Below are 10,831 nucleotides of genomic sequence, written 5' to 3'. Positions count from 1 at the left end.
ACCTGGTACTGGGCTGCCCCCTGGAGGCTGAAGGAAGCCTTTTCCTTTCAAGGATGGTCAAAGGATTAGCAAGAGGCACCTGAGATGTGGGAAATGGCGGACTATTTAGGCCAACCCTTCACAAATGAGGAAACTGAGGTTCCCACACAGGGAATCCATCATTATCAGAGAATCCACCCAGAAGCGCGATCCTCAGGAAACTTACCGCAGCTTTAAGTGGCATTAGCTCCTCTATTAGTGTTCATGTTATCCAGGAAGATCAGGCCTGGCTTGATAGCATTTAGTGAACACCTTTTCTAGATAAGATGATGAATTTTAAAATGCGCATATACTGTCTGCATAAAAACTATTATGTTTCAATATCCACGATTGTATCTAACTGGCAGGCCAATGATTGATTTTTATTTTACCTGAGAGACTCCATAAAGAAAAATAAAAGGGCAAGAAAGTACACACTGGAATCCTAGGAGACAGATTCCTGTTGTTCTCAGTTGGTGAGTTTAAAATCAAAACAAGCATTAAAGCACTGGGGAAAGAGGCACTGGCTTGCAACTGGTGATATAAAATTCTTGCTCCCCTACGGAGAAAAAATTATTAAAAATTGTTATTTCCTTTCTAAGCAACAAGCATATACTTGAACCACTTTTGAAATAGCTAAAATTAATTTTTAAATATAAGTTGCTGAACTCTATTTTATCTTAACTAAGCTGAAAGTTGTCCAAACTCCTTTGAATAAGAGATTTAAGGATGAAGGCCATATTACTTTCAGAGAGAGATTTCCCTTCTCAGTGGAGCTAAGCGCTATTTCCAAAATATCTGGCTGGATCTTAAAAGTCATTCATGACAGGTGATAATTAATTACATATTGAGTTTTGCCAGAAACTCTAATGCCATTGGCATATAGAGACACAGCATTAACACAGTACGTATGTGCAGAGGACTGGAACACAAATAGAGGGCTCCATAAATTAAATTTAATGTTTTGTAACTCTTCCTTAACTAAACAAAGTAGGTGCAGAAATTATTTTAAGTTAAAATATATTTCTGTGCAAAATAAAAACCAGTCTCTTAGCGTATATGTGGAACAAGAAAGCAGAATCGAGGTCATGTGTGGCACTAATTGAACATTAAAAGAAAGAAAAGATGTTTTGATATAAAAATAATTGAACACTGACATTTTAAACAATTTCTAACATGGGCTATACACAAAATAATGATGATAATTACAACTGTAACAGTACACACAGCAAGGGATACAGGGATTGTCAGTGAGTGACTTTTAATTGGATAAATTGATTTATGTAACACAGCTCAAATTCTATGCAGTCATTTCTATTTTAATAAAAGGTCAAATTTCTTTAACCACTGAGAAATGTTCTGTTAATACAGAAAGAGAGAAGAAACAAAGTAGATGAGTAAACTCAATGACTTACAGTGAAATTAAACTCACATTTAAGACAGTTGCAGTTTGTTTAAAACATCTTAAATTGCATTCTGCCTGCTATACCAGAAGTGACAAACTAACAGACCATGAATCAAGTTTGGCCCAGACTAGTTTTATTTGGCCTAAGCAATAAGTTTTCTTCTGTTTTGCTGTTGTCATTTTTTGCTGTCCCTTTTAAAGAATGTTACAATAGCCTTGCAAAGGTTACACACTTCATCATTGAATACCCAGGCAAATTATTGTCACAAGCAGGCAAATTTACATGTTTATAGTAAGTGTGTGGTTTCCATGTACATTTTTGTTATTTTATTTGCTTTTGTTTTGATCTCTGCTCCAGAACAGTTTTTTAAACTTCCAGCCACCATTTCATTAGACGCTATAAAATTTATTTAGGAGCTCTGGAGCCAACATTATTTTCCACAAGCTAGAAGAGAGTAAAAATTAACAGTGTATCACAGATATAAAAGTAAGCCTCATTTTATAAAACCTTTCTGCATGTGCACATGTGTACAAGCATGGACACACACAGATTACAAGTAAAATGCAATTTTACTATGGGTAATAGTCCAAAAAATTTGGAAAACACTGTTCTGGGAAAAAGCTCAGAGGAAGTAAGATCTTTCTTAAGTTTATGTTCAGATTTTACAATTGCAGATGTACAATTATTCTATAATTATATCATTCCAGAATACAGATTAGATTCATTCCACAAATATTTATTTTCTGCTACTGTGTATGCCATCAATTTTTCTAATACCTCTGTCTTTAACTAATACGTGTAAAGCTTAAGATATGTTCTTAAAATATTTGATCACCTACAAAATTTGATCACCTACAAAATCCAGTAGGACTTTTCCTTTCCCCGATCCAAGTGCTGCCCACTTCCAGTTCTTTCTTGGTCACTAAGACTAAAAGGAAAGAATTGCTTTTCTCATCACCTGCCTAAGCCACACCTTTAGCAGCTATTGTATGTTATTGTGCAGTTGGCATTTCTTCTAATGTTTTAATAGTGTTTAAATCTTATTGGTAAGCATGAAAAATCTTAAATATTTACAATATTTCCTTGCCTTCTAATAAAGATCCTTTGTTACATTGCTTGCCTATTGAGGCCTTTCTATACTGAGCTGAGTAATAAGCTAAGGTGAGAATCTAAAAGGCAGAGAGAATTAAATAGGACACGCTGCATGAGCAAAAGCATCATTATATCCTGAGAACTGAAGGAAAGATCCAGAAACTGGAGGAAGAGGGTGAAGAAGAGAAGGACGTGATGAACCAAACAGGAGAGCCAGTTAACCTGGAGTTTGGGGAAAAGATAAGAAAAGAAAGGTTTAGAGTTTTCTGAATATTAAAAATTTTCTCCTTGCTACTTCAAGAGACTGCCAGTAAAAGTATTTTGCAATATTTCAACATTTTATGAAGTCATATTTGTGGGACTTTGATACTTCACTGTGCCCCTGGAACCCCCAAATTTATACTATGTATTTCCATTTCCTGGATATGTGACCAGCCCTCCCAGTGAAATTGTGACACCGGGAGGAAGGGTTTTAGCCTCTTTTTGCCGATGCCATGACCTTCAAGTCTGGGATTCACACTGGAGGGCTGATTCTTTTTCTTCACTACAGTGCAGATTCTGTGTATTTTCAGCTAACTCCCAACCTACTCAGAGTTCAGGGTGTTTGCTTTTCTTTTCTTGCAGAACTGGAGATTGAACACAGGGCTTTTGCACTGAACCATATCTCAAATCCTTTTTGAAAACAAATTTTTAAAAAATTTTTTGAATCAGAGTCTTCGTATGTTGCCTAAGCATGACTGGAACTTGAGACCCTCCTGCCTCGGCCTCCCAAAGTGTTGTGATTATAGCACTGTACAGTCCCTCCCGACTGAGTTCAGTGATTTAACACATTTAAAATCTAATTAACAATTTAAAAATACATTAAAAATCATCAGGATAAAGACTTATAGCCCTTACATATTTGTTGCTTAACTATAAGTATTTGAAAAAGAAAAGACTCTAAAAGTCATCCACAGACTACTAGAGAAATTACTTGCAGCAGCAGGCATACTGTACTTTCCCATCTTGTAATGTGTCAAAGAAAGTGAATAGATTGAGATTTATTATTAATAAATAAACTGACTGTCACAGGACTGCTCTAACACTGCAGTCCCATGGACAGGTAGATAGTTGTGTGTATACAATAGCACTAAAAGAGTCAGTCAGCCACCACATGTAACCTATCAATTCGGGAACAATAAACTATCCAGGGTGTGCAGTGCTATGTGAGGAAATCTAAGAGATGCTCTTATCATCACATTTCAAAAAGCCATTCTCCAATAAACAGAACTAAACACATGGTATTTTTGTGTCTTAAATCCACCTTTTATTGATGGCTTTTATCAATATAGGTATTAGTTATATCTATCTATCTATATATATATATATATATCCCAAAGCAATAAATATTATTGAAACAATAAATGATTACAGCTTTTATAATGTCTTTTCATATGCACTGACATCTCTGGACGATTAATTCCATTTCTATAAGTTGTTTATACTATGCAGCACTAGCCAGTCACCAAGATAATAATGGGCTTTTCTTTGATGCACCTCAGTCCCCACATCTGCTTCAACTCCTCTACCAGATGTTCTTATTTATTTATATTCTTTGCTTTAAGTTTTTGAGATACTTCTGCTCTGGGGAAAAACATATTAGTACAATAAACTACATTACACAGAATGTCAAAAAAGCTAGTGTGCCCACCAGAATTAAACATAACTGCCTCAATCAAGAAAAAGTGACATGATTCTAGAATTTCCTGAAATGCAAACATAAAAAGAGCTCTTAAAGCCTTAATTATTCACATGAAGCCTCAGTAATATTAAAGCATCTGTTGGCACAATGCAGACAGCCTTTAACAAATATCTTCAGCTGTTGCAAAATTTCTAATATACCCAGTGATATCTGTGATCGTCTTTTGCATATAATTGTACCTGAATCACCTCTATAATTATTTCTGGAGAAAATAATTCTAATTGTTAATTGAGTACTTACCATGTATCAGGAACATTCTGTGTATTTTACAAATGACTCAACTCTGCGTGTGAGGCAAATACCATTATAACCCTAATTTTAGAGCTGAAGAGGTTAGCTTCTGTAGGGTTATATATCTGGTAAAGGGCAGAACAAGGAACCGGGCCTAGAACCGCCTGGCTCCTTCCTACCTTTTACATTTCAATTGAACACCATTTCAACATCAAAAGGAATGATTGCACATATAAATCAGACAGGTATATTATTAGACATGGGTAATCAAGAGAGAAAAATACCATGTAGTTCCTTCATGCATGAAGTTCCACGAAATTCATTTGTAGGATTTGAGGTAGGAGGAGAACAGGCAATGGCGCCTGGATTAGCGCTGGGACTGGTTCCCACAGACCGTTTTCCCAAGCAGGGGAATACTTATAGGGCAAAGTGGTACATTCTCCTGGAACATTTCCCTCAGTGATAAGTAGTTTAAAGCAATAATGTAATTAAAACATACATAATATGGAAGGAGGCAAGAAATTTCTTAAATTTTTAGGTTAAAAGTGAAATTTCCAGAATGTAATCCTTCCTGGGAAAACTGTCAGGCATTTTCTCCCTTCTGCTTCCAGGCTGTAACATGGATCCACAGCTGGGAGAAGCCCTGAAAGGTCTTAAATAAGTTCTGGTGGCATTTCAGTGTGGTGACAGACTGGAAGATGGATGTGAAAGAAGCAAGAGCAAAGATGGGAAAAGTTAGAAAGTCTGACAAGGGCAAAACAAGTAAAGAACAAAAAATTATCTACTTGACCATTTCACACGCATATGCATGCATACACACACCCACACACAGAACTGCCAAATAGAGACATTAAAAAAGTGAAGGTGCATATCCAAACATCCCCTTGCACTCCACCTCCACACACTGACTTCCTGCTTCTCCACATTAAATGTTGTTGACCACAATTCCACATGCTTGGCTTGGTTTGCTAAGTCAACCTGCCTATAATCAGAGTCTCTCGAGCGATGACCCTGACTACACATTTTCTCACTCTGGGCAGTTTGTCATGGTCATTTGGTCACAGCCATTGTTTTTGGACGAGTCCTACAGAAGTTTGAGATGTGCCTGTACTGGTGCTCTCTATAGTCTGATAAGGACACATGTTACGAGAAAGAGGATTGTGTGGAGGGAAGGAATGCTTTCGTTTTTGTTCTTTTCTCCTTTTCAGCTCACAGTTGTTGTTTCAGGATATGAGTGACTTTCATTGGTGAGAGAGATTTATTACTAACTTCCTGGGGAAAGCAATTTTCCCTCAAGTGTGAACATAGATAAGAGCATCCAAAAAAGCCACCAGTTTTGTGCCTTTGTAACTTTGAAAGAGAAGTGTAGATCTACCCAATGTCCCCCTCTCCTCAGAAAGGAGCAGTGATGTGCTCTCCAAAACCACAAGACAAAGGCCCCTGTGCTCCTTCCTGGCAACAAGCACACAGAATCACCAGCTGCAGCAGACAGTCTTTGTATCCACAAACTAACAAATTCTTTAGTGACTTTTGGAAGTCCGTTGCAATAAAAGCACAATGAAACAGCTGCTTACACAATAGACAGCTGGATATGCCTACTATCACTGCCTCCTTAGCCTCTCATCCACCATACTGGGATGACGCCTCTGCTTTATTCTGCAATCATTTAACTGATTACTGAAGGGCTGCTTAATACCTCAGGCTTGCTTTTGTCACTTCCCTCCCTGGGCAATTTTACCCACACCCTTTGCTTTCATATCTGACAAGTTCATATCTGTGACGAGTGGCAACTCATGCCAACACCTTAGCAAACATCTCTCAGATGTTCAAAGTCCACATTCCAAGCCTGAGCTCATCATCTTTTCTCCTGAACCATCCCAGTGTGTCACATACTCCGATCATCAATACCACTATCCACTCCCTTTCTCAAGCCAGAAATCTTATTCTTTTCTCTCACCATCCAATTTGTTAAATTACTCAAGGCGTCTGGTTTAGTTCCCTCTAACCCTAACATCTAAACTGTCTTTCTGCCCCTGAGTCTTTTCTGCCTGATTTCTTATCCCTACCTCAACAATAGCCAGAGGGAACACTCTCAAAAGCATGTCTAATTATACTATTAACTTTTTAAGAAATTCTCTAGTGGATACCCAGTAACCTAAGGAGAAAGTTCAAACACCTTAACATATTTATAAGACACTTCATGAGTCAGGGCCTCTTTCCTGCTCTAGTTTTCACTTAACTTCACATCAAAAGCAAGATATATGAAAGTACTTTCAGTTTCCTGTCACTGTGCCTTACACTTTGTGTTCCCTTTGCCTAGCACAGTTGCTGCCTTTTTCTTGTAGCCAACTTCAGTTTCCTGTGACTATCAGATGAGATACTGCAGAAGAAAGGAAAAAAGTGAGCAGCTGCTTAAATTTGTGCAGCTCTATATATGCTTCACAGCACTTTCTTCTCTGATCTTTATTATTTTCTTTCCCCAGAATGAGTCAGGTGCCTCTCCCAAGACCTCCATCTGTCCTCCCAAACTCTTTATTCTGTTGTATTATAACTGCTTCATTCTTGTCTTCTCCACTAAAGTATAAGTTCTGTGAGGACCGGAATCTCACATCATCCATATTTGTCAGTCCTTGTACCCAGGTTTGGCTTGGGGAGAGACCCAGAAATCATTATTTCAAAGCCCTCATTTTACAAATGAATAAATTGAGGTCAAGAAGGTCAAGTCAGGCTGTTTCTCAGAATTACATAAGTAGAAAAGGTATCCCAGTATCTTATTTTTAGTAGGTATCAATTGTCCATGTAATGAAACATAAGCTATTCACCAATGACATTTAAAATTCAAGCCAAATAATGTAATATGTCAATCAAAGTAATTTTATAACTCATTAAAAAATGAAATCTAGTGAGTTTTCGTAAGATATTTTTAATAAGTCTTTATGTGAGCCTCCTTCACTACATATTCACCACATTTCACAGTTGAAACAACAGAAGCAATGCTAGAAGGAATAAGTAGATGCACAACTAGAAAGAGGAGTGTTTCCTTCTTTGTGATTCTAGGTAGCTAAGCAGCACCTTTCCACCAGCTGCTGGAGAGGATGGTACAGAGAGCACTGGCCAGCTTCTCACCACTTCTCTATAGTTACTAGAGACAAGACCACTGTAAGAGTCACCAACAGAGCAAACAGCAGAGATTTTCATGAGTCGGTACTCAAGGCATGGAGATTCTTATAGGTAGTAGAAGAAGATTTTGTCTGTGAAAATATAAGTATTATATGAAGGTATTTTCATATTATATGCAATCCTCAAGCAGAGGTACTAAATATTTAATAAAATGATAATTCATGAGGTTTTAAAATTTAATATCAAACTCCCCCAAAATCAAATCTGAATCTATTAGATTCATTTTCATAAAGAAAGATAGTGGTAAAAATGAGGAAAGAAATACATGGAAAATATGTTTTCTAAATTAAACACATTTTTTTTGGGTACTGGGGATCGAACTCGGGTCCTTGCGCTTGAACAGCAGGTGGTGAAACCACTGAGCTAAATCCCCAGCCCTTTAAACACATTTTTGATTGCCTATTATATGATTTGGAGAAAACACATCTAACACGTGATCTCTCTACAAACTATTTCCCTTACTGAAAGTGTAAGACAAGTAAGGACCACAGGTTTTATCCACTGAGAACCCAACTATCTCATTTCCTGTTCCTACCTTGAACTTTTCTGAAGAGATGTAAAACCATTGGTATGCTGGTTTTTGTTTTGTGTCATAATTTTGCTGAAGTCAAGCCTTGTAAATTTGCCTTTTTATTGTATTTTTTATTTACAAATAATAATCTTATATAAAGTACAGTATGGTGTTTAAATAAATGCTTGCTAAACAAGTAGCTTGCTGGGGGGGAAATGTCATTTTTCATATCATTTGCCAATTTTGTGGTGTAAATACTCCCACCATGGCCAATGGCAAATTATCAAAGGGAAGCAGCATTACAAAAGATGTACAAGGGTTACAAGCTGACTGGAGTTAGCTCCACCACACAGCTGCCTGAAACTTTGGGAATGCTTGATCCTAAAAAGAACCCTTCAGTGTAGCTCTTGACACACCAGCTCTTCAGGCATTTCATGCTTTAAGTCTAAATGCCCTGTAATAGTCATGATTACTTGCCTAGGTTACACTGCATAACAAGTTACCCTTGAGAGCTCTATGAATTAAAACAGAGGTAATCCAGCACACGTCTATCGGGGAGGGTGCTCCACTTATGAAAGTTACTCAGGGTCCCAGACTGATGAGGGTCTCACCATCTGGAAAGTGCTAGTTTAGGTGGTGAAGGGGAATATGGAGATTTGCACATGGGCTTTTTACCATCTCAGTTCATGTTTCATTGGTCAGAACTAGCCCATGGTCCCACCTAAGTGTAATGAATTTGGTAAATGTGAGAAAGCAGATAGCGTCTTTGGTGAGCTTTATTGTCTCTGTTAACAACCATGATGATTTCAGCAGGCATCCATGCCTCTAGACAGTTGAGGACATGATATATTCATAAAGTCCAGTAGAGTTAAGTGGGATTAAAAAGCTTGACTCTAAATGGCTTGGGAAAATCAGAAGCTCCATAAGAATCTTGAAACAATAATTTTTAAAACAGTGATAAATATTTATGTACTACGCAAATTGTTCTTTGACTAGAAAGAAGACTCAGCTCAACAAAATCCTCAAGAAGGCCTAACTCTGGTCCTCTTGCCACACTTTTGAAGGCATGCAGTTGTTATAAATTGGCTTGTCTAAATCATAAACTAGCAATTTGAGTTTTTTCTGCCTGAGTCCAAAGCCCAGGGGTGTTTTCCAGGAAGATAGAGCATTCCAGGGAGAAAGCACCTCCTCAGAGTCCAAGGCTCTTTGAAACAGGGAAAGACTAAGCCTAGAGAGACTGTGGGTTCCCAGAGATTCTTGCCTAAAACCACAGCATTTTGTTTCAGTTCAGCAGATGTGCATTTTGCCCCGCAGTGATGGCCAGGTGTGGAGGCTCCTCTAGGGCTTCTATAGATGAGCGAGCATCAGGTTCTTCAGATTCTTCCAATCCCTCCTGTATCTCTGGGATGATTAGACACAGAATTGTTTTAACCATCTTTACCGGGAAAGGAAAAATAGCAGTACAAGACTAGGAAAATGCACCAAGACAGGAATTAGAAGAATGTGATTTCAATACTTACCTGGCCCTTACCTCACTAGGGATATATAGACAATTCTCTTGATCTGTAGCATCTCCATTTCCTCATGTACAGATTGAAGAAGTTGAGCCACAGCTGTAATTTTCACACTTTTTTTTCAGGAACTGATTTACATTAGGGGAAAAAGCCCATGGGCAGGGCTGTAGGACCCCATCCTGACTTCTAACTGGAGTAGACATATTGTTCATGTAGTAGGCTTTAGAGCACATTTTTGCTGTTTGTTTTTCAAAGGGCTGTCACTGCTTCCTAAAAGTTTTCCTTTAAAAAAAGTTTTCCTTAAAAAAGTTTGAAAAGTATTCAACTAATCCAACTAACTGGGAGAGTTACAGAAAATAATATGGACCGATAACACTTCTGTCTCCAGAGGTAAGACCATCCCTAGCTCTGCTTCCTCAAGTACAGTCTGCCATTCTCCCAGTTCTTCCACAATGCCCAGGCTTCTGTAATTTCAGACTCTGAGTCAAATTCCTCCATCTACACCCTGCTAGAATGTTACAAAGAAGCTCAGACCCAGCAAGCAGCACACAGAAGAGCATGCGGTAGGACTTCCCTGAAATACTGTAAATATAAAAGACCACTGCCTGCACAGAGAGCATATGGTTTGGAATATTTCCACAGAATATTAAATCATACAGGAATTTTCACTCATCTTCATCTTGCGGGTCACAACATGACTTTTCTCTAATGAATTCTTTACATTGGCAACTCTTCTGTTTTCCTCCCTTCCTCCCCTGGTTCCTCACTTCCACCATCACCCCCGCCCGCCTTGCAAAAGCAGCCCTCTCTTTTAGTCTCTGTGTGGGAACATGTGGTAATACTTTTCCTTGATTTAAGCCTTGAATGTGGTCTACACCTGTGAAGGCCTTCAAGCAGCGGCTCAGTGGGTGTTGGTGCAAGGTCGTGCTCCAGCAGTGCTATGTGCACACACTTGCTCTGCCTCCCTTGCCATGGTCCTGCCAGAACCTCTCTCCTTCTCCACTCCTCAGCCATGTGTGGGACCTGTGGATGTTGGACCTCGTGTACTGTTTGATATTCATGCTTCCCATGACAGATTCTTGAGAATGATCGCCTACCCCAGGGTGTTCTCCTTTGTGAACCACAGGGCTGACTACAA

The 10,831-nt window shown here is 38.4% G+C and overlaps 1 long non-coding RNA gene across 1 annotated transcript in view; it reads right to left on the bottom strand.

Moving 5' to 3' along the window:
- Positions 1-1,048: 1,048 nt before the first annotated feature.
- Positions 1,049-10,831, bottom strand: part of LOC110350998 (uncharacterized) — a 96,559-nt gene continuing 86,776 nt past the window's right edge. Inside the window, exon 7 of the long non-coding RNA XR_015452071.1 lies at positions 1,049-2,738. This is a non-coding gene — a long non-coding RNA (uncharacterized LOC110350998). The remainder of the gene's footprint in view (positions 2,739-10,831) is intronic.

This window comes from Heterocephalus glaber, unplaced genomic scaffold (genome assembly GCF_053883595.1).
Source record: "Heterocephalus glaber isolate CG9 unplaced genomic scaffold, H.glaber_assembly_v1.0 deba00001442, whole genome shotgun sequence".
Lineage (NCBI taxonomy): Eukaryota > Metazoa > Chordata > Mammalia > Rodentia > Bathyergidae > Heterocephalus > Heterocephalus glaber.
This window is presented reverse-complemented; position numbering and strand designations above follow the sequence as displayed.